Source organism: Magnolia sinica, chromosome 13 (assembly GCF_029962835.1).
Source record: "Magnolia sinica isolate HGM2019 chromosome 13, MsV1, whole genome shotgun sequence".
NCBI classification, from domain to species: domain Eukaryota; kingdom Viridiplantae; phylum Streptophyta; class Magnoliopsida; order Magnoliales; family Magnoliaceae; genus Magnolia; species Magnolia sinica.
The window spans coordinates 56,301,594-56,327,191 of NC_080585.1; positions in this window are offsets into that span (position 1 = coordinate 56,301,594).

Here is a 25,598-nt window from a genome sequence, read left to right on the forward strand (position 1 = left end):
CCATGAAACTTAGCCTATGAGCCCCATAAATTAAACTAACAGATAGTGGGCTGACTTAAATTGGACTTCCTAAAACACCACAAAATGTAGAACTACTTACATAAAACTAGGGAATCCATGTTCTAAATTGATTTATCGTCATAGTATCTATTATTATTGGTAGTCATGGCTACGGGCGTCGAGAAATATTTATCATCCTTCTTTATGGGATTAGTAAGATACCTGTTAATATAACTATTAGTAGTAGCCCTTATTAGTATCGTTACTAAAGATTCTATCATTATTACTTACCTTATTTAGGAGATTTATTTATTTTAGCCATTATAGGAATATTAGATAATGTCAGTATATTTGAACACAAACTTATGAACCATCATTATTGATATGTTAACTAATATAAATTATGACACTAGCACTAATAGTTGTCTTATAATTATTAAGATTAAACAGTAACTAATACACCAACTAGAGTTCAAATCCTAGAATCTAAATTTAAGACTAAGCCTTAAGATGAAAGTCCTAATTTCACATTAAAAACCCTAAGATATATAATTCAAACCCTAGGCTATGATCTTAAACCCTAGGCAGTTTGTAGGACTTAGATGTAATCGTACGAGTTCCTGATTTATGGTAGGACTTGATTTTAAGGGCACACGCTTCCTAACAGCCTTAGTTGGCATTGGCGATTCGGCTAGTCAGGTGATGATTCTTCCCCTTGAGCTTTCCATCTTCTCATTAGCTTAAGTTATAGTTTTTATTAAAAATTATAATTGATATCTGTATAATCACATGTGTTAACTGGTGAAAATTGAATTGCCATATTACCTACTTAATGTTCATCCTGTATATTTGTTCATGCTTGTGGATTATTTGTGTATTGCTTATGGACTTTAAACTGGTACATTAGTGGGAAACCCTCACCTATAAATGTACACCCATACTTAGGATGTAACCCGACTGGTTGTGATTAAAATAGACCTTCGACTTAGTGGTTATTGAGTGGTGGTCTAAATGGATCATTGATGTGGGCCTACCATCCAGGGTTGTTGTGTCCAATGGCTTTCAAGGATGGTCTTTTATCGCATGGTTCTGATACTCGCCCTATGTGGCCTACTTTGATATCGCCCTATGTGGCTTTGTTCTAGTATTTTTCCTATATGGGTTCGATGTTTTATTCTGTGTAACCATACGATGGTAAGCCCCATATACCGTAATATGATTGGCCACTAGTCGATGGGTTTCCATTAAACATCTTAAGGTGGTAGTCTCATGAGCCGGGGATGGTGGTAATGGGACCTATGCCCGAGCTGTCGGCCTACGCTGGGCCATGTGCTCCCCGTAGTGACCTTTGAGCTTACCTAAATTGGCTGGTTGTAAATGAACTAATAATGACTTGGCTAATCATGCATACATGGCATATTTCGATGACTTGGATCACTCTGCCCTGCGATTACGCTGAATGTTGCACTTATAACCAGTCATTCGATGATGATATTGACTCGGATTATCATGCCCTGCGATTACGCTGCGTGTTGCGCTAATAACCAGTCTTATCCCTGGGTGACGACCCCAATGTCTGTCCGGATGTTTTTCCCGGGACATTGCCCGTTTGGATGTTTTACCTGGGGCACAGACTGTCTGGATGTTTTACCCAGGTTAATCATTACATTCATGCATCCATGCATCTAACAAGACTGCATTTACTTTGTTTTGGTTGTTTGTATATTTTATATTATTTCTTACCTAATGCGGCGGTGTGTAATCTTGAGGAGAATTCACACTGAGTTGACAACTCATCCATCAAATATAAAACCGTACAAGTAGTACAGGTGGCTTAAGTGATTTGCATGTTCAGACTTGATAAGGAGTAGGGTATGATCACCAGGAATGCATGACTGTATGCTTGGAGGAGTTATGTGATCTTGCGGCTTATATTTATATGCTTTTTATTATTTCTCATATATTAGATTATATAATTCTTGTATTTGTAAATTTTGGAGACATTGGTTTGTATAAGTCATTATGGGCATATTTGAATGATAATGAAAATTTTTTTTTATGTTGATTTGTCCACACTACGCTCATTTGCTTACTCTGATAAAAGAAAAAAATATATATACTCGAATTTGGCCATCCTTTAAGGTTAACACTCGGATTTTTGGGAAACGGGTCGTGTACTCGGGTCCTAAAAAGTCGGGGCGTTACAGCTAGGCATTACAGGGGAATTATAACATGTATAACTTGGATACCTTCTTTTTGCTTTGTAAACATTTTCAGAATTTCAAGTTATGCAAGCATATCATGGTATTTTGATGATGATGCTCCTATTTTATTTACACAATGTTTTGATTAATGGTCTATGCTTGATGTATTATGTTTTTATGATTTGGTAGTAAGGGATTTCCTAGATGATCCTTGTCTTAGTTGGCGGTACTAAATTTTAATTTAGTCAGTCACACACAATTTAAGCTCTTGAGTAGTGAAGCATATGCAGTTTTTTAGACTCTTGCGTAGTGGAGTCGGGTCTCACATGGTGGTCTCTGTAACTCTTAGGAGTTCATTGGACTTTTCACAGCCTGGGGAGTTCACAAACCGCAATCCATCAGAGGGGCCCAGTGAAGCTACCGGGGTCGTGAACTCGGTTGGAATTACGCACAGGGTTGGCTGCAGTATCTCTCTAGAGTTCAGAGGGCTCATAAGGCGACCTTTGGGGTGCCGAATCTAAGATCGACAGTCTGTCAATGAGTAGGTTTAAGCCCTTCCTCATGAGTTAGTACTGAAATTAAGCCAAAGATTTGGGGGGTCTTACGCATGGTTGGCCTATCTATGGACATGGCCAAAGAGCACACACTGCGGCCTGCTTTTCCTTCGTCTGCAAGGTCGAGCCCATTCACGGAAGGGCATTTTTCTCCATTTCCCATGACGCTGCTGGAAAGCTATACAGACAGCATGGGGGTTACGTGTGACTAGCTGTTAAGGACTTTTTGGCCCCTTTTTTAGGCTTTTGGTCACTACCTTCATCAGCTGCCCGCATAGATATGCGTACGATGGTCTTCACAGGCTTTTTAGGGCTACTGGCTTCTCGTTGCTGCCCAAATGGCGATCTTGATAGGCCTTATGCGTAGTTGGCTATGTAGGCTTGGCTAGGCTGCATTTAAAAGACAATAATAGGCATGATCATTGTCGCTACGAGAATGATAGACATCTCTGACTGAAATTGGTGCGCCACCACTTTTGCTAATATCTTTAAGACAGTCTATCTGTGTTGTTTATGATATACCAGCTTGGTGAGGATACCAATTTTAGTAGAGTTTTGCAGGGCTCGCTTGATCGACGATGCTCACTTTCTTTTCACGACACTTGTTGATACATAGTCTTAATATGCTTGTGAATTTCTTTTTTATTCATTCATCTGCCGATATATAGATATGATCTTGTTTATCTTTGCCCCCTTTTGATCGAGAATCATTATACTGATAATATTCTTGATCAAAATCAATAACATTTTCATGGATGATATCTCTTGATGAAGCGAGCATTGACCGATATACTTATACCTTGCCCATCATTCACAACTCTATATGTGCCATTGGAGTATACTTCTTTTATTATGTACGGCCCATCCCATTTAGGCTTGAATTTGCCCCCTGTTCGATGGGTGACCACTATAGGTCTTTTCAACATCAGCACCATATCCCCCTTCTTGAAGGAACGATACTTAACACGTTTGTCAAAGGCGGCTGATATCCTGGCTTGATATGATTGCAGTCGCTGTTAGGCTGCCAGGCATTTTTCATCGAGTAGATCCAACTCTTTTAGCCTTATCTTTGCGTTTTCATCGTCTGTTACGGATTGGTGCACTGCCACTCTGAGTGATGCTACTTGTATTTTAATTGGGACCACTGCTTCTACACCATAGACTAGAGAATACGACGTCGCTCTCGTCGCTGTCCGGTGAGTAATTCTGTATGCCCATAAAGCTTCTTGTAATCTTTCATCCCAATCACGTTTATTCCTGATCACCGTTTTCTTCAGTATCTTGACCATTGTTTTATTAAACGCCTCCACTAATCCATTAGCCGGTGGATAATAAGGCATTAAAAACGAATGGTGAATGCTGAATTTCTGACACAACTTTTCCATTCCTCTGTTTTTGAAGGGAGTGCCATTATCTGTAATAATCTTCTTCGGAATACCATGGCGGTATATTATTACATGTCAAATGAAATTAACCACATCCCTTTCTTTGACATTACGTAATGCCACCGCTTCTGTCCACTTGGAGAAATAATCAGTTGCTGCCAATATATATTGCTTTCCTCTGGACGAAGGCGGATTAATAGGTCCAATGACGTCAAGTCCCCACGCAGAGAATGGCTGAGAGGCGACCGACTGATGCAGGTCTTTTGGAGGAACGTGTATAACATCTCCATGAATCTGGCATTCATGACACCACTTCGCATAATCTATCGCATCTTTGAACATGGAAGGCCAATAATATCCCATTTGATGCATTTTATGGAATATATTACGGCCAGCTTGATGTGCCCCACATTCTCTCGAGTGTGCCTCTCTCAATATCTGACCTGCCTCTCGTTTGTCTAAACAACGTAGAAGCATTTCATTGTAAGATTTCCTATACAAGACTTCACTGCATATGATGAACCTGTTTGATCGTTGCTTATTTGTTTTCTCTGTGCTGGATCCTCTGGTGGGATGCTATATTTGAGATAATCGATGAAAGGCTAACGCCAATCATTTGTCGTTATCTCTAAACACGATACTGGAAGTTTTCGATGAGTTCTTCAATGTCCTCTGAAGACGGTAAAAATCATCTTTCTTCTATAATTATTTGGAGAGGGCTTTGATTTGGGCAAGACAAGGCTGCTGCTAGGCTAGCCAAAGCGTTTGCTCTTGCATTTTCAGACCATGGCACATGCTTGATTTCTACATGACAGAATTGTTCTAGCAACCGCTGTGCTTTTCATCAGTACGGTAAAAGTTCTTGCTTGCTCACCTCGATTTCGGTTGTTAATTGATTTATAATCAATTTAGAATCCCCGAAGATATGCAGCGTTCTTATTTCCATTTCTTAAGCCATTTCCATTCCAATAATGAGGGCTCTGTACTCAGCCTCATTGTTTGTGCATGTAGCACCCAACGTGAAGGAATAGGGCAGTAAATCACCTTGAGGAGTAATGAATATCACTCCTGCCCCCGCTCCTGATGCTCGAGCGGCGCCGTCAAAATACATTTGCCATGGGTGTTGCGACTCAGTCAGCATGACTAGTTCATCTAGAAAGTCATCACTGATGGTTTCGCACCCTGCTATGGGTGTGTTGCAAGGAAGTCCGCCACTGCTTGTCCTTTCACTGCTTTCGCCGGCTCATACGTAATAGTATATTCTGAAAGTAATAGCATCCATTTGGCCAATCTTCCAGACAACATTGGCCTGGTCATTAAAAACTTGATTGGATTTGCTTTTCAAATCAGAGTTATGTCATGAGAAAGACAATAATGTCTTAACTTCTGGACCATAAATATTAGCGCCAGACACTTTTTCTCGATCGAAGAGTAGTTGCATTCTGCGCCCATCAGAGTCTAGCTTAAATAATAAAGAGCGGTTTCTTTCCTAGCTTTATTCACCTGAGCCAACAATGCTCCTAGAGAATTCTCAGCCGCAGATATGTACAAGATTAGCGGCTTCCCTTTTATCGGAGTAGTCAATATCGGTGGCTATTTCAACAATTCTTTGATTGAATTAAATGCATTCTGGTAAGCTTGATCCCACACAAATTCTGTATCTTTCTTCATCAGATGGGAGAACGGCTGACATCTCCCTGCTAAATTTGAAATGAAAAGGCGAATGTATGCCAGCTTTCCTTGCAAGCTTTTTAATTCCTTTAGCATTTTCAGCGGCGGCATATTCTGAATAGCCCGGACGTTCCCTAGATCGATCTCAATGCCTCTATGCCAGACAACAAAACTGAGAAATTTTCCTGAGGATACTCCAAACACACATTTAGCTAGATTCATCTTCAACTATTTCTTTCTTAGTCGACAGAAAACTGATGCTAAATGTTTGCGATGCTCCTGATGAATTCCTGACCTAACCACCAAGTCATCAACATGTTTGTGTATCATGTCTTGGAAGATATTCTGCATCGCCCTCTGATATGTCACCCTAGCATTTTTTAGACCAAACGACATAACTTTATAGCAGTAAATTCACAGTGACGTCCTAAATGCTATGGCTTCTTCATCTTCAGGCGCCATTCTGATTTGATTATACCTCGCATATCCGTCCATTAAGGACATGATGACATATTGAGTCGTACTATCAATCAACAATTCAGTTATCGGTAGAGGAAAATCATCTTTCGGACAGGCTTCTTTTACATCCCTGAAGTCAAAACATACCCTGACTTGTCCATTTTTCTTTTTCACAGGGACGATGTTTGATATCCACTTGGGATATTTGACCTCCTTGATAAACCCAACTTTTATTAGCTTGCTCATTTCTTCTTCTATCAGGGGAACCAAGTCCGGGTGAAATTGCCTTTGTGCCTGTTTAACTAGTCTTTTCTCTTTAGATATGTTTAATCGGTGCATTGCCACGGAAGGTTCCAAAACTGGCATTTTTGCGTACGTCCAACCGAAGATGTCTTTATTTTCTTTGAGAAGTTGAACATACTCCTCATATTCCTGTCCAGAAAGGCTGATGCTAACAAATGTTTTTCTTGGCTCTTCTTTTGTACCCAAGTTTACTTCTTACAAACTGTCCATCGTCGGCTGCCCTCTGTCCTCTATTTGCTTTAAGGCCATTTTAGGATATTTGATTGTCTTGAAATCCTCTTCTGATGACTGCATGACCGTAACTATGTTCACTGATGATTCTGCCCCCAAACCTTGAAATTTCCTTCGCCTTTCCTGACCAACCCTAATAGGAATTTGAATTCCTTTCCCACGATTCAAACCGATGGGTTCTTCATAATCAAAACCCATATTTTTCATGATCTTCTTACTTGCCGGGCTATACTTTTTGAAACCTTGCGGTGTTAGCCTACCGTAGTACGCATTATTCTTGGTCTCTTCTTCAACCTTTGCTTCCACTGTAGTGTAAAATTCTATTGGTTCCTGATGTTTCACGCTGGTCTTGACCCGAAATCTTCCTGAAGCGGTCGAAAATGGCTTATTCCTTTCGGCATATGGCAATGGCATTGTATAATTGGACTGCAAAGTTCTTAACTGCTCATGTGATAACAGGGTTAATGGTGGTCGCCCTGGTTGTCTCAGATGCTTCGGAACAAAATAGAATTTCTTCTTTGTTTCTGCGACCCTGGATGATTCTACTTTCTCTTCTTTAATCTCATTTACTTGAACGTCCTTCAGGACTCTGCTTTCATCATTCATTCCTTCTTTTTCGGCGAACCCTTTATAGTAGCTGGCGTTCGCAAAGAAAGACTCGGCTTCCGTATATGGCTTCGCATCAGCCATCACTTTATACTGTATTCCATCTTTACAGTATTTAAAACATTAGTGTAAAGTAGAAGGTACAATACTGTACTGATGTATCCAGGGCCTTCCTATTACAAACATCGGTGAACTTGCTTGGGGTGACATGGGATTGGCGAGCTCATCATTAATGCCTTACCTTTTTGCTCTTTCATCCATTTGACCCTTGGGACAACCAAAGCCGGAAAATCAAGCGATGCGAACTGCGGAACTACTCGCTCAGGATATATTGTAGGGGGAGCGAGTTCAGGATTCTTCCTAGATGTATTACGCGTTACCGGCCCTCTGACTCTTGATGAAGGCAGATTCATTCGAAGGCTTCTTGCATTTCGTGCTTTCGTCCTACGAGGCATCACAATAGCCCAGCCTTTATCGCCTTCCAGTGGTTAAGGCGAAGCAGATACAACCCCAGTTGCCACTCGAGTTAGGTTGTTTTTGCTTGTAGGAAATTGCGTCATGTGTTATGGGACTTGGTTCGGTGTATATTCTACCACGAACCCAGTCAAAGTGAAACGGAAGCTCACTTTCTTTACAGAAGTTTCCATTGGTTGTAATTTGTAATTGGATTCAAAAACCTTCAGACATGAAACAGAGCTATAGTTAGTATTTGAAGAATCAGATAATCTATCTTAGAGATGAAGGGGAGGATGTTCCCACTAAGAATCGCCATTTTGGCGTCAGAAAGATGCCACACTATGATGAAAGTTCCATAATTCTCTCAACGTTAATGTTAAATAAGATAAATGGTACCCAGTAAAGTCGTCATTTTGTTTCGACAAGAAACAAATGTATTTGATTGGGGAGATCATCTTATTTAAACATGACAAGGAAGAATAGACATGGAACCATCATCATATTATCATTGCTGAGTTCATTTACATCCCTTTAATATCCCTTCATCTCTAAGATAGATTATTAATAATGAACAACTTGTAATTAATTAAAGCTCATATGTCAAATCTTAATTTCGGCAGCCTTTCGGCAGCTGTTTTGATCATCTCCCAATACTTAGGAGGAATATCGAATTTAATCGACTAATCTCTCTTTTGAGCTTGTCCTTCGGGCAAAAGAGAAGGCCTTCAGCAATTCTAACAACACTTCAACTTGATTTGCCTTGATCACCTGAGTGACCAGGTTGCCCGACATGCGCAACCGATTTGTTCGTTGTGTGGTTCGCACAACGAATGTGAGGGTTGCGCGGTCCGCGTAATAGTTGCAATGGTTGCGCGGTTCCGCGCAACAGACCCGTCCTTCTGTTCCTCACCTTCAGCCTTCCTTTAGAAATTCTATCACCCTCTCAATGAGAGGGGAAGCGGGGTAGTTATAGACCTCCCACACGTGTCAACCCTCGGTCTTTGTGCCATGATGTATAGGTTGCAATATCCACATAACACTTCGACTACACATGATTTGTTGTGCGATCCGCGTAACACTTTGACTGTTTGCGCAACCCGCACAACTGCTTCTTTTGTTGCGCGATGCACGTAAGTGATCCAACTGGTTGCACGATCCACGCAACAGCTTCTTTCCGTTGCGTGGTCCACATAAGTGATATTCCTGTTGCGCGACCCGCGCAACTACGAACCCAAATTCCTTAGTGCTTTCTCCTTTCTTTCACTTACTATCTGATTCTTGATTTTCATCCTTTCTTGATTATTTTTCATTCTCCAACCTTGATGACTTTCTGGATGAACTAGTTATGTTGGCTGAGTCGTGGCAAATGTATTTTGATGGCGCTGCTCGAGAATCAGGAGCGGGGGCAGGAGTGATATTCATTACCCCTCAAGGCGACTTGCTACTTACTCCTTCCCGTTGGGCGCCACATGCACAAATAACGAGGCAAAGTACAGAGCCCTCATTATTGGAATGAAAATGGCTCAAGAAATGAAGATAAAAACACTGCACATCTTCAGGGATTCTAAGCTGATTATAAATCAATTGACGACCAAATTCGAGGTGAGAAAGCAAGAACTTTTGCAGTACTGTCGAAAAGTACAACAATTGCTAGAACAATTCTGTCATGTTGAGATCAAACATGTGCCACAGTCTGAAAATGCAAGGGCAGATGCTATGGCTAGCCTAGCAGCAGCCATGTCCTGCCCAAATCGAAGTCCTCTCCAAGTAACTATAGAAGAAAGAAGATTTTTACCACCTTTAGAGGTCATCGAAGAGATCGTCAAAACACTTCCGGTATCGTGTTTGGAGATAACAACAAATGATTGGCGTCAACCTTTCATTGATTATCTCAAATACAATATCCTGCTAGAAGAGCTAGCGATGAAATAACAATTCAAGCAACGGTCAAGAAGATTCATTATATGAAGTGATGTATTGTACAGAAGATCTTATAATGGAATGTTATTACATTGCTTAGACGAACAAGAGGCTAGTCAAGTGTTACGAGAAGCACACTCTAGAGAATGTGGAGCATATCAAGCTGGCGGAAATTTATTCCATTGAATACATCGAATGGGATATTTTGGCCTTCCATGTTCAAAGATGCAATAGATTATACGAAGCGGTGTCATGAATGCCAGATTCACAGAGATGTCATACACGTTCCTTCGAAAGACCTACATCAGTTAGTCGCCTCTTGGCCCTTTTCAGCTTGGGGACTTGACGTCATTGGTCCTATAAATCCGCCTTTGTCTAAAGGAAAGCAATATATCTTAGCAACAACAAATTATTTCTCTAAGTGGATGGAAGCAGTTGCTTTACGTAATGTTAAAGAGAAAGACGTGGTCAATTTCATCCGGCACTCAATAATATACCGCCATGGTATTCCAAAGAAGATTGTTATAGATAAAGGCACTCCCTTTAAAAACAGAGGCATGGGAAAGCTGTGTCAGAAATTCGGCATTCATCATTCATTTTCGACACCTTACTATCCACTGGCCAATGAATTAGCAAAGGCGTTTAATAAAACGATAATCAAGATATTGAAAAAAATAGTGACAGGGAACAGATATGATTGGGATGAAAGGTTATAAGAAGCATTGTGGGCATATAGAACCACTCACCGGACAACAACGAAAGTAACACCGTATTCGCTGGTCTATGGTGTAGAAACGGTAATCCTGATCGAAATACAAGTAGCATCACTCAGAGTGGCAGTACATCAGTCTATAACAGATGATGAAAATGCAAAAATAAGGTTGGAAGAGCTGGATCTACTTAATGAAAAATGCCTGGCAGCCCAACAACGATTACAATCGTATTAGGCAAGGATATCGGCCACTTTTGACAAATGTGTTAAGTATCGCTCTTTCAAGAAAGGGGATATGGTGTTGATGTTGAAAAGACCTATAGTGGTCACCCGTCGAACAGGGGGCAAATTTGAGCCTAAATGGGATAGGCCTTATATAATAAAAGAAGTATACTCCAATGGCACATACAGAGTTATAAATCAAGATGGACAGGGTATCAGCATATCGGTCAATGCTCGCTTCATTAAAAGATCCATCCCTGAAGATGTTAATGATTTTGATCCAGAATATTACCAGCATAATCATTCTGTATCAAAAGGGGGCAAGAATGAACATGACCATGTCTACATGTCATCAGATGAATGAATAAAGAAGAAGTTTGCGAGCATATCAAGACCATATATCAACAAGTATTGTGAAAAGAAAGTGACCATCATTATTATCAAGCGAGCTCGACAAAATCCTGTCAAAATTGGTATCGTCACCATAATGATATATTACAAACAACACAGACGGGTCCTCCTGAAAATATTATCAAAAGTGATGACATATCGATCCCAATCAGAGAGGTCTATCATTCTCGCAGCGCAGCAACGATGATCACACCTACCATTGCCTTTTTAAGGCATTTTAAGGCAGTCTAGCCAAGTCCTAAAAGGAGCTAAGTCCTAAAAGGTCCAGCTACGCATAAGACCTATCATTTTTGCCATTCGGGCAGGAATGAGAAGCTAGTGGCCCTGAAAAGCCCGTGAAGGCCATCATATGAATACCTATGCGAGCAGCTGACGGAGCCAGTGACTAAAAGTCTATAAGACCAAAAAGTCCTCAACGGCCAGTCACGCATGTAAGACTAATGCCGTCTATATAGCTTTCCGGCAGCATCACGAGGAACGGAGGAAAATGCCCTCCAGTGAATGGGCTCAACCTTGCAGACGAAGGAAAAGCAAGCCGCAGTGTGAGCTCTTTGGGCCATGTCTATAGATAGGCCAACTGTGCATAAGACTCCCCAGATCTTTAGTTTGATTTTAGTACTAACTCATGAGGAAGGGTTTAAACCTACTCATTGACAAACTGGTGGCCCTAGATTTGGTACCCAAAGGTTGCCTTGGGAGCTCTGTGAACTCTAGAGCGTTACCATGGCCAACCCTGTGCATAATTCCAACCGAGTTAATGGCCCCAGTAGCTTCCCTAGGCCCCTCTGATGGATTGTGGTTACAGAGACCATCACATGAGACCTGATCCACTACTCAAGAGTCTAAAAAACTGTGTGTGCTCCACTACTCTTAAACTATGTGTGCTCCACTACTCAAGAGCTTAAACTGTGTGTGACTGACTAAATTGAAATTTAGTACCGCCAACTAAGACAAGGATCATCTAGGAAATTTCGTACTGACAAATCATAAAAGGATAAAATAGAAAGCATAATACATCAATAATATAGAGTAATCAAAACATTGTGTAAATAAAACAAAAGCATTATTATCAAAAATATCACGAGAAACTTGTATGATTTGCAATTCTGAAAATATTTGCAGTAACAAAACGAAAACAAAAAGCAAGATATTAAAGTTATACATCTCATAGTTCCCCTGTAATACCTAACGCTGCTAAATATTGTTGCAAATTCTCTCAAAAATTAACTTGAGCAGCTGCACGTTCCAATCTGGCGTTCGAAATTATTCTTGCAAGATCAGGGATGCTAGCTAATTGTCCCTCCAAGGAAACAATTAGTTCTTCATGCTTAGTCAGTTCAGATCTTTCAGAGTCCACAAAATGAATGCTACACTCTATCTGTTCTTGCACTCTTTCAATGTTCAGATCCTCCTCTGAACTTTGCTTCTCTAGCTGCGCGATTTCTCGCTTCAGAAGAGAAAATATGACCCTGGATAATTGTCTTATTATCGGCAAATGTCTTCAGTCGCTCTCGCAGAGATAATTGTTCTTGATCATGGCGAGAGACAATGGGAGCAATCTGAGAAACTCTCTTTGGAATGCGGAAGCTGCTTCTTGTATTCCAAAATTTTAGGCGGAATGGTCACTATTTCAGCTGATGACAGGGCAGATATCGAATTATGAAATCTCAAAAGAGCATCGCACACAGGAGAAACATCAACTTTGGCCATCCGAGAAGCACCATCTAAAACATCTAAAGCGACGATCAAATCAGACCATTGATCAGGATCCTTGAATATCTCAATAATAGCCAATATGGAGTTTCTGATCAATGCCAATTTGTACGCAGAAACCTTCTCAAAGGATAACACGTTTGACAAGGTTCCAATAGAGCCAGAACTGGCTGCGTCGCTTTGAGGTACATTTCCTATTAAGAGATAAGAAATATAAAGTTATAATAAAATTGTATGTGCAGACAATATAAAGAGTGCAAAAAGGAAAAAGATATACTTTCTACTAGTGCCGGAATAGCATGCAGTTGCATCTCCCTAACAAGGGAAGGGTCAAGTACTTCCATCTCAGTGAAAGATGGAGCCCTGTCTTTAGTACTTGAAGTAATAGTGGTGGAAGTGAGTAAGACAGTCAGCTCAACCGAAAAAGCCATTTCCCGTTCAGTACTTGAAGCAACTGTGCTAGAAGTGGGAAAATCAATTGGCTCCACTGGAAAAGCAATCCCGCGTGCCACCATTCGTGGAGGTATTGAGAATCTCGGTGAGGCTGTTGGTGCCACAGGGGAGAAATCTAGAGGAGAAGCACCATCTGCCTCCGTATTTGCAGCATGTCGTCTGAAATAAAATGTGTAAGACAAGAGAAAAAGGAAAGAACAAAAGTGAACAACGGTAGCAAGACTTTCTTACGTGGTGAATATCTATATTCCCCATAGTCGAGGGGTTCTTCTCCTTCCCTTACTACAGGAGAAGTCTTTGCAGGAACGGCCTCAGAAGTTGGGAGAATATGTCTCTCATCAGTAGGCATATCTTTCGCAATTATATCATCTTCGCCACTGACATCCACTTCTCCCTCCTCATAATCATTCTCTTGATTCTCTCGTCGTATCTCGCTTTCATCAGAAGTAGTATGCCTAGACGACAAAGAAGTTGAACTTTCACCAACAGTATCTTCTGTGCTTGACTCTTCGACAAAAACCTGCTTTCCTTTAGAGGGAGGAAACTAGTGACCTTCCAGTTGAATATCTGCAGTGACCAAAATGGGAGAAGTAGTAGTAGTGGTCTCTCCCTGTGGAGAGCTTGAGTGCGTATTCGGGACCTTGTCATCAGAGAAGAAGTTGGCTGCTGCTGAAAGAGATTAGTCCTAGAGACAGGAGAAGAAGTTGGCTGCTGTTGAGGAAGATTAGTCTTAGAGATAGGAGAAGAACCTGGCTATTGTTGAGGATGAGTAGAAGAAGAGGGTTGATCTTGAGGATTGGCAATATTCTCTGGTTGAAGGATAGTCTCTTCTACAACCCCTTCTCTTCATGGACGATGGAGAGGAATTTGTTCAAATTCACGAGTATCACCATACGTTGTCCATCCTTCGAGAGTATTATCGGGTTTTACCTCATGAATAGGTTCGTCCATAGAGATCTGAACACAGTGATGGCCAGCAGAGGGGGCATGACTAGTTTTTGCAATGAAACCGACTCCCGCTTCAATGACACAACCCTTAAGCCTGGGGGGTGGAACTTAGATGGGCCTAGTCACTAACAGACTTTTTCTGACCAAATAAGATTGATGCACCATCTCATATGGTTGATGATGCCCTCGGGGTACAATCGCAACCCAGAATAATAAAGGAAGAATTGGCCCAGCCCAATAATTACTTCCAAATCATTGCCCAATTAAATGGGCCAGTACCGTAGCTCCGCATTCTTCAAGTAACCAGCCCACAGTCTTCTGGCACTACTTGATCAAAGCCAAACTGACGAGAAAAATGGCTAGGATAATACGGCTCTCACCAGAACTCGGTTCCTTCTCTCAGCGGGAGATTGCATGATCTAATCGATATAAAAAATCCCCTTTCTGCTTAAGAAAGCGATTCCGTGTCTATTTTCTCCATGTCCACAATGTAACGAGGTAAGCTGAAGTGGAAGTAGTTTATCTTGGCATTATAGGAAATGGCATCTTTTGCCCAGTCATAAGATCTCTTTGCCATGGATCTCTTTTGAAAAAAGTAGAGAGGGACCTGGGAAGGGTGGACGTAAGCCTTTTCTAGAACTTCGAAAGTCCAGGGGAAGTAGACACCAAGCCAACCAAGAAAATAATGCCATGGCATGTAAGTCGAAGCGGAACCGACAGAAGGACTTTTTACATGGCATGCAATCTCTCCGAAGCCTCTGTAGATCAAGCAAAGAACGGGAGGAGTGAGAGAAAACTTAACTCCCTCAGCCATCTCACCCACAACGACAAACAACGATGGGTAGATGGCATCTGCTGATTTAGAACTTGGGAAGACCACCATGCTTAGCCAATACACGATGAATGCCGCGAGCTCCCCATAGATAGAATACTCAGCACGGCCTTTTATACCCTTTCGGAGACGTTAAAGCTCCCGTGAGTGGTTGCCATTAAACCTAAAGGCATAAGCAAATGAAATCAAGGTTATATGTACATTAGGCTGCAATAGAAGGAGATTAAAAAGAGAGAAGGGAAAATTACTTGAAAGCTCTGCTGAAGTGGGCCAGCCATTGCATAGGATGAATTTTATGGATGTTCAGGAATTTAGACATCTCCTTGAAAAGTTCGGTGGTCGACTCCGAAATAGAGGGGATGCGATCAAGAGAGGAGACGAAAGTCAGTTCCTCATTGGTGAGGATGAATTCATCAAAGAATTTTTTGGTTACCGACAAATCGGTAATCCAGTGGATATCCCAAAGCTTTATGATCATTTCACCTTCTAGGAGATGGAAAGAATTGGTGGAATGGCACCAATAGTTAAGAAATGCCTTCAAAATACAAGATTCCTTGCAAAAGGGATACAATGTCGCTTCAATTGCATGGACTATGTTAATCTTCGACAAGGTTCCAGCGTGTTTCGCCAAAACTGCGGTAGCCCATTCAGAATAGTAATTACGAGGAGTTAGAAGACCTCTCGTTCTAAATTCTTCTGGGCTCTAGATGAGGCGGCGATGACTAAAACGTTGCCTGAGTGTTTCATAAAAGCAAGTTGGATATAGGCTATGAAGGTCGTAGGAGGGGAGAAGGAAAATCATGGAATGGATGTTGCCTATTTGTTGTCTTGGTCTTGACAGCTGCAGGATGCCTTCTAATAATCTTGGTTCCTTAAACGACAAAGACTCTGTGTAGGCCAATCTTTCCGCAGTGAGGTGATCCCTGGGTTCGCGGACCAGCATGGAGTGATGGCGGTGAATACTGATCGGAATTGTGATGATGCCCTGTTTGTAGGGCAGAGTCTCAATGGGTTGGGAAAAGTTGAATGTGGGAAATACTGGTTCCTTTATATAAGCAGGACGTCTAACAGTCATTTTGAACTGCTTATGCGGGGGCTGAGCTGAGATTAAGGAGATTCTACTGCTTGGGGAGTTGACGTTTGATAAGCTTCAGTGTTTGGCAGCTCTTGATGGGAAGGTTGATCAGAAGGAGGATCGATGGCGATGAAGGTTCTTTTTTACGGGCCGTGTTGAATAAAGTTGAAAATTTGGTTAAGTCTGGAAAACTAGTCAAAGTTGCAGTTGCGTGGGAGGTGCAACAGTTTAAGTCTTTCTATGAACGAAAATGCATTGCACGAGTCGCACAACAGTTTTTGAGTTGCACTGATGGCGCAACTGTTCAAGGCCTTGCGCGAACGAAAATTCATTGTGCGGGTCACGCAATAACTGCAGGTTACGTGGGGAGAAAACGGAGAGACGAAGCTTCGCCGCTGCGGAGTGAAGTAATGAAGAAATGAAGAATGAAGGACTATTTATAGAAGTTTGGGTCGAGTAACAAACTCGAGTGTCTTTGCGCGGGTCGCGCAACAACCTTCAGGAAAGTAGAATTTAGAGAAGATTGATCCAGATTCTTTGATTCAAGAGAACAAAGAACGGATCAAGGGGCATTTGTTGAAGCATAAAAATCATCATCATCAAGAAAGAATGAAGATCAAAGATCAATGAGTGAAGGAAAGAGAAAGGATCAAGTCCTTTGTTTGGCTGTTGCGCAGATCGCGTAACAAGAAGTTGTTGCGCGGATCGCGCAACAAGTTTTTGTAGTTGCATGGGTGGTGCAAGCAGTTGTTGTCCTTCCGCAGGTCGCGCAACCGAAAGTGCCATGTGTGGATCACACAACCATTTTTCCTGTTATAAGGGTGGCGCAACTGAGAGCAGAGAGTTAATCGCGTAACCCGCATACCACGACGTGAAGATCAAGGGTTGACACATGTGGGAGGTCTATAAATACCCCACTTCCTCTCTCATTTGGGGAGCTAGCTAAATTCTAAAAGAAGGCCGAAGGTGAGGAGCAGAAGGATGGGTCAGTTGCGCGAGCCGCGCAACTCTGGCAACAATTGTACGAACCGCGCAACCTTCACATTAGCTGCATTGACCGCACAACCAACAAAATGGTTGCATGGGTCGCGCAACCAGGTCACTCATGTGACCATGGCAAATAGGGCCGAAATGCTGCTGAAATTGCTTAAGGCTTTCTCCCTTGCCTGAAGGACAAGCTTAAAAGAGAGATTGGTTAATCAAATCAATATTCCTCCTAAGTACTAAGAGATGAGCTAAACATTTGCCGAAATGCTGCCAAAATCAAGATTTGATATATAAGCTTTGTTAAATACAAGTTGCTTATTTTAAGTAATCTATCTTAAAATCAAGGGATGTTAAAGGGATGTAAATGAACTCAGCAATAACAATACGATGATGGTTCTATGTCTATTCTCTTTGTGATGATTGAAATAAGATAATCTCCTAAATCAAATACTTTTGTTTCTTGTTCGAAACAGAAACCACCCAATATCCTAAAAGCTTGTTGGTACTCTTCGATTGTCTTGTTTCAATATGGAGTGTAAATCTTTACAAATCGCGCGATCGAATGGAGATGCTCATAACTCCATCGTTTGATGTCGAATTGGGTCGATTTTTAGTCATCCGAAAGTCCTTTAGTGCTCTTTCATTCCTGACTGGAATCATCATATTCCGAGACCATTTGGGAATCCATAAGTGGGATTGCAGTCATCAGTCCTAAATTTATCCTTCATCTCCATGTCATATAGTTACCCTTATAACTCTCTCCTCAAAGGTTGAATTCAAACTATTTTGAGGTCATTGGAATGGTAACTTGAGAAGCTTCCAGATGAGACCAGAATTACCTAATTCGGAGACCGTTCAATATCCTAAAAGCATGTTGGTACTCTTCAATTTTCTTTTTTCAATTTGGAGTGTAAATCTTTCTAAATTGGGTGATCCAACGAAGATGCTCATAATCCCATCGTTTGATGTCGGATTAGGTTGATTTTTAGTCATTTTAAAGGACCTTTAGTGCTCTTTCATTCTTGATACGAATCGTTGTATTCCGAGACGATTTGGGCATCCGTAAGTGGGATCGTAGTCGTCAGTCCTAAATTTTCCTTCAACTCCTTGTCCATTAGTAACCCTCATAACTCTGTCTTCAGAGGTCGAATTCAGACTATTTTGAGCTCGTTGAAAGGGTAACTTGACAAGCTTCCAGATGAGAGCAGAATTGCCCTAATTCAGAGACTGTTTGATATCCTAAAACATGTTGGTACTCTTCGATAATCTTTTTTCAATATGGAGTGTAAATCTTTCCAAATCGCATGATCCAAAGGAGATGCTCATACCTCCATCGTTTGATGTCGGATTGGCTTGAATTTTATTCATCTGAAAAGCACTTTAGTGCTCTTTCATTCCTAACTGGAATCGTCGTATTCTGAGACCATTTGGGAATCCATAAGTGGGATCGCAGTCGTCGGGTTGGAATTTATCCTTCATCTCCATGTCCTATAGTTACCCTCATAACTCTCTCCTCAAAGGTTGAATTCAAACTATTTTGAGGTCACTGAAATGGTAACTTGACAAGCTTCCAGATGAGACCAGAATTGCCTAATTCAGAGACCGTTCGATATCCTAAAAGCATGTCGGTAGTCTTCGATCATCTTGTTTCAATATGGAGTGTAAATCTTTCCAAATCGCGCAATCCAATGGAGATGCTCATAATTCCATCGTTTGATGTCGGATTGGGTCAATTTTCATTCAACTGAAAGGTCCTTTAGTGCTCTTGCATTCCTAACTGGAATCGCCATATTCTTAGACCATTTGGGAATTCATAAGTGGGATCGCAGTTGTTGGTCTGGAATTTATCCTTCATCTCCATGTCCTATAGTTATCCTCATAACTCTCTCCTCAGAGGTCGAATTCAGACTATTTTGAGCTCTTTGAAATGGTAACTTTACAAGCTTCTAGATGAGAGCAGAATTGCCTAATTCAGAGACCGTTCGATATCCTAAAAGTATGTTGGTACACTTAATTGTCTTTTTTCAATATGGAGTGTAAATCTTTCCAAATCACGCGATCCAACGGAGATGCTCATAACTCCATTGTTTGATGTCGGATTGCATCAATTTTTATTCATCTGAAAAGTCCTGTAGTGCTCTTTCATTCTTGATAGGAATCGTCATATTCAGAGACCATTTATGATTCCATAAGTGGGTCGCAATTATTGGTCCTAAATTTTCCTTCATCTCCTTGTCCATTAGTAACCCTCATAACTCACTCTTCACAGGTTGAATTTAGACTATTTTGAGCTCATTTAAATGGTAACTTGAAAAGCTTCTAGATGAGAGTAGAATTGCCTAATTCGGAGACCGTTCGATATCCTAAAAGCTTGTTGGTACTCTTCGATTGTCTTTTCTCAATATGGAGTGTAAATCTTTCTAAATTGCGCGATCCAACAGAGATGCTCATTACTCCATCGTTTGATGTCAGATTGGGTCGATTTTTAGTCATCTGAAAGGTCCTTTAGTGCTCTATCATTCTTGACAGGAATCATCATATTTTGAGACCATTTGGGCATCCATAAGTGGTATCGTAGTCGTCCGTCTTGAATTTTCCTTCATCTCCTTGTCCATTAGTTACCCTAAGAACTCTGTCTTCAGAGGTCAAATTTAGACTATTTTGAGCTCATTGAAATGGTAACTTGACAAGCTTCCAGATGAGAGCAGAATTGCCTAATTCAGAGACCGTTCGATATCTTAAAAGCATGTTGGTACTCTTCGATTTTCTTTTTTCAATATGGAGTGTAAATCTTTCCAAATTGCCCGATCTAATGGAGATGCTCATAACTCCATCGTTTGATGTCGGATTGGGTTGAATTTTATTCCTGTAAGGTCCTTTAGTGCTCTTTCATTTCTAACTGGAATCGTCATATTCTGAGACCATTTGGGAATCCATGTCCTATAGTTACCCTCATAACTCTCTCCTCAGAGGCCAAATTCAAACTACTTTGAGGTCACTGAAATGAAAATTGGACAAGCTTCTAGATGAGACTAGAATTGCCTAATTCGAAGAGTGTTTGATATCCTAAAAGCTTGTTGGTACACTTCGATTGTCTTCTCTCAACATGGAGTGTAAATCTTTCCAAATTGCGTAATCCAATGGAGATGCTCATAACTCCATCGTTTGATGTCAGATTGAGTCAATTTTTAGTCATCTAAAAGGTCCTTTAGTGCCCTTTCATTCTTGACAGGAATCATCATATTCCGAGACCATTTGGGCATTTATAAGTGGTATCGCAGTTGTTGGTCCTAAATTTTCCTCCATCTCCTTGTCCATTAGTAACCCTCATAACTCACTCTTCACAATTCGAATTTAGACTATTTTGAGCGCATTGAAATAGTAACTTGAAAAGGTTCGAGATGAGACCAGAATTGCCAAATTCGGAGACCGTTCGATATCCTAAAAGCATGTTGGTACTCTTTGATTGTCTTTTCTGAATATAGAGTGTAAATCTTTCCAAATTGCGCGATCTAACGGAGATGCTCATGACTCCATTGTTTCATGTCGGATTGGGTTAATTTTTAGTCATCTGAAAGGTCCTTTAGTGCTCTTTCATTCTTGATAGGAACCGTCGTATTCTGAGACCATTTAGGCATCCATAAGTGGGCTTGCTATCGTCGGTCCTAAATTTATCCTTCATCTCCATATCCTATAGTTGCCCTCATAACTCTCTCCTCAGAGGTCGAATTCGAACTATTTTGAGGTCATTGGAATGGTAACTTAACAAGCTTCCAGATGAGATTAGAATTGACTAATTTGAAGACAGTTTGATATCCTAAAAGCATATTGGTACTCTTCGATAGTCTTTTTTCCATATGGAGTGTAAATCTTTCCAAATCGCGTCATCCATTGGAGATGCTCATAACTCCATCGTTTGATTTCGGATTGGGTCGATTTTTAGTCATCTGAAAGGTCCTTTAGTGCTTTTTCATTCTTGACAGGAATCATCGTATTCTAAGACTATTTCGGCATCCATAAGTGGGATCGCAGTCATCGGTCCTAAATTTTCCTTCATCTCCTTGTCCATTAGTAACCCTCATAACTCACTTTTCACAGTTTGAATTCAGACTATTTTGAGCGCATTGAAATGGTAACTTGAAAAACTACCAGATGAGACCAGAATTGCCTAATTCGGAGACCGTTCGATATCCTAAAAGCATGTTGGTACTCTTCAATTGTCTTTTCTCAATATGGAGTGTAAATCTTTCCAAATAGCGCCATCCAACAGAGATGCTCATAACTTCATCGTTTGATGTCGGATTGGGTCAATTTTTATTCATCTAAAAGGTCCTTTAGTCCTCTTTCATTCTTGACAGGAACCATCGTATTCCGAGACCATTTGGGTATCCATAAGTGGGATCGCAGCCGTCGGTCCTGAATTTTCCTTCATCTCCTTGTCCATTAGTAATCCTCATAACTCACACTTCACAGGTCAAATTCAGACTATTTTGAGCTCATTGAAATGGTAACTTGAAAAGCTGCTAGATGAGACCAGAATTGCCTAATTAGGAGACTATTCGATATCCTAAAAGAATGCTGGTACTCTTCGATTGTCTTTTTTCAATATGGAGTGTAAATCTTTCCAAATTGCGCGATCCAATGGAGATGCTCATAACTCCATCATTTGATGTTGAATTGGGTCAAATTTCATTCATCTATAAGGTCCTTTAGTGCTCTTTCATTCCTAACTGGAATCGTCATATTCCGAGACCATTTTGGCATCTATAAGTGGGATTGCAGTCATTGGGCTGGAATTTATCCTTCATCTCCATGTCCTATAGTTACCCTCATAACTCTCTCCTCAGAGGTCGAATTCAAACTATTTTGAGGCCACTGAAATGGTAACTTGACAAGCTTCTAGATGAGACCAGAATTGCGTAATTCGAAGACCGTTCGATATCCGAAAAGCTTGTTGGTACTCGTCGATTGTCTTTTCTCAATATGGAGTGTAAATCTTTCCAAATCATGGGATCCAATGAAGATGCTCAAAAGTCCATCGTTTGATGTCAGATTGGATTAATTTTTAGTCATCTGAAAGGTCCTTTAGTGTTCTTTCATTCTTAACAGGAATCGGCACATTCCGAGACCATTTGGGCATCCATAAGTGGGATCGCAGTCGTCGGTCCAAAATTTTCCTTCATCTCCTTATCTATTAGTAACTCTCATAACTCACTCTTCACAGTTCGAATTCAAACTATTTTGAGCGCATTGAAATGGTAACTTGAAAAGCTTCCAGATGAGATAAGAATTGCCTAATTGGGAGACCATTCGATATCCTAAAAGCATGTTGTTATTCTTCGATTGTCTTTTCTCAATATGGAGTGTAAATCTTTCCAAATCGTGCCATCCAACGGAGATACTCATAACTCCATCGTTTGATGTTAGATTGGGTCAATTTTTATTCATATGAAAGGTCCTTTAGTGCTCTTTCATTCTTAACAGGAACCGTCGTATTCCGAGACCATTTGAGCATCCATAAGTGGGATCGCAATCATCGATCCTAAATTTTCCTTCATCTCCTTGTCTATTAGTAACCCTCATAACTCACTCTTCACGGGTCAAATTCTGACTATTTTGAGCTCATTGAAATGGTAACTTGAAAAGCTTCCAGATGAGACTAGAATTGCCTAATTTGGAGACCGTTCGATATCCTAAAAGCATGTTAGTACTCTTCGATTGTCTTTTCTCAATATGGGGTGTAAATCTTTCCAAATTGCGTGATCCAATGGAGATGCTGATAATTCCATCGTTTAATGTTAGATTGGGTCGATTTTTAGTCATCTGAAAGGTTTTTTAGTGCTCTATCATTCTTGACAAGAATCATCATATTCTGAGACCATTTGGACATCCATAAGTGGGATCGCAATCGTCGGTCCTAAATTTTCTTTCATCTCCTTGTCCATTAGTAACCCTAACAACTCACTCTTCATTGGTCGAATTCAGACTATTTTGAGCTCATTGAAATGGTAACTTGAAAAGCTTCCAGATGAGACCTAAATTACCTAATTCAGAGACCGTTCGATATCCTAAAGCATGTTGGTACTCTTTGAACGTCTTTTTTCAATATGGAGTGTAAATCTTTCTAAATCGCATGATCCAATGGAGATGCTCATGACTCCATCATTTGATGTCAGATTAGGTCGATTTTTAGACATCTGAAAGGTCCTTTAGTGCTCTTTCATTCTTGACAGAAATCGTTGTATTCTGAAACCATTTGGGCATCCATAAGTGGGATCGGAGTCGTCGGTCCTGAATTTTCCTTCATCTCCTTGTCCATTAGTAACCCTCATAACTCACTCTTCACAGATCGAATTCAGACTATGAGCTCATTGATTTGATAACTAGAAAAGCTTCCAGATGAGACCAGAATTACCTAATTCAGAAACCGTTCGATATCCAAAAAGCTTGTTGGTACTCTTCGATAAATCTTTCCAAATCGCGCGATCCAACGGAGATGCTCATAACTCCATCATTTGATGTCAAATTAGGTTGATTTTCAGTCATCTGAAAGGTCCTTTAGTGCTCTTTCATTCACTACTGGAATCACCGTATTTCGAGATCATTTGGGCATCCATAAGTGGGATCATGGTCGTCGGTCTGGAATTTTTCCTTCATCTCCTTGTCCATTAGTAACCCTCATAACTCACTATTCAGGGGTCGAATTCAGACTATTTTGAGCTCATTAAAATGGTAACTTGACAAACTTCCAGATGAGAGTAGAATTGCCTAATTCGGAGACCGGTCGATTTCCTAAAAGCATGTTGGTACACTTCGATTGTCTTTTCTCAATATGGTGTGTAAATCTTTCCAAAATGTGCAATCGAACGGAGATGCTCATAACACCATCGTTTGATGTCGGGTTGGGTCAATTTTTAGTCATCTAAAAGGTCCTTTAGTGCTCTTTCATTCTTGACAAGAATCGTCGTATTACGAGATGATTTGGGCATCCATAAATGGGATCGCGGTCGTCGGTCCTGAATTTTTCTTCATCTCCTTGTCCGTTAGTAACCCTCATAACTCACACTTCACAAGTCAAATTCAGACTATTTTGAGCTCATTGAAATGCTAACTTAAAATGCTTCTAGATGAGAACGGAATTATCTAATTTGGAAACCGTTCGATATCCTAAAAGCTTATTGGTACTCTTCGATTGTCTCGTTTCAATATGGAGTGTAAATCTTTCCAAATCGCACGATCGAACGGAGATGCTCATAACTCCATCGTCTGTGTCGGATTGGGTCGATTTTTAGTCATCCGAATGGTCCTTTAGTGATCTTTCATTCCTGACTGGAATCGTTGTATCCCGAAACCATTGGGAATCCATAAGTGGGATCGCAGTCGTCAATCCTAAATTTCTCCTTAATCTTCATGTCATATAGTTACCCTCATAACTCTCCCCTCAGAGGTCTAATTCGAACTATTTTGAAGTCATTGGAATGACAACTTGAGATGCTTCCAAATGAGACCAGAATTGCCTAATTTAGAGACAGTTCGATATTCAAAAAGCATGTTGGTACTCTTCGATTGTCTATTTTTAATATGGTGTGTTAATATTTCAAATCCCGTGATCCAATGGAGATGCTCATAACTCCATCGTTCGATGTCGGATTGGGTCAAATTTTAGTCCCCTGAAAGGTCCTTTAGTGCTCTTTCATTCTTAACAGGAATCGTCATATTCTGAGAACATTTGGGCATCCATAGATGGGATCGGAGTTGTCGGTCCTGAATTTTCCTTCATCTCCTCATCCATTAGTAATGCTCATAACTCACTCTTCACAGGTCGAATTCAGACTATTTTGAGCTCATTGAAATGGTAACTTGACAAGCTTCCAGATGAGACTAGAATGCCTAATTCAAAGACCGTTCGATATCCTAAAAGTATGTTGGTACTCTTCGATCGTCTTTTTTCAATATGGAGTGTAAATATTTCCAAATCATGCAATCCAATGGAGATGCTCATAATTCCATATTTGATATCAGATTGGGTCAATTTTTAGTCATCTGAAAGGTCCATTAGTGCTCTTTCATTCTTGATAGGAATCGTCATATTCCGAGACCATTTGGGAATCCATAAGTGGGATCGCAGTCGTCGGTCATATATTTATCGTTCATCTCCATGTCCTATATTCACCCTCATAACACTCTCCTTAGAGATCGAATTCTAACTATTTTGAGGTCATTGGAATGGCAACTTGACAAGCTCCCAGATGAGACCAGAGTTGGCTAATTCAGAGGCTGTTCGATATCCTAAAAGCATGTTGGTACTCTTCGATCGTCTTTTTTCAATATGGAGTGTAAATTTTTCCAAATTGCCCAATGCAACGGAGATGCTCATAACATCATCATTTGATGTCGAATTGGGTCAATTTTTATTCAGCTGAAAGGTCCTTTAGTGCTCTTTCACTCTTGATAGG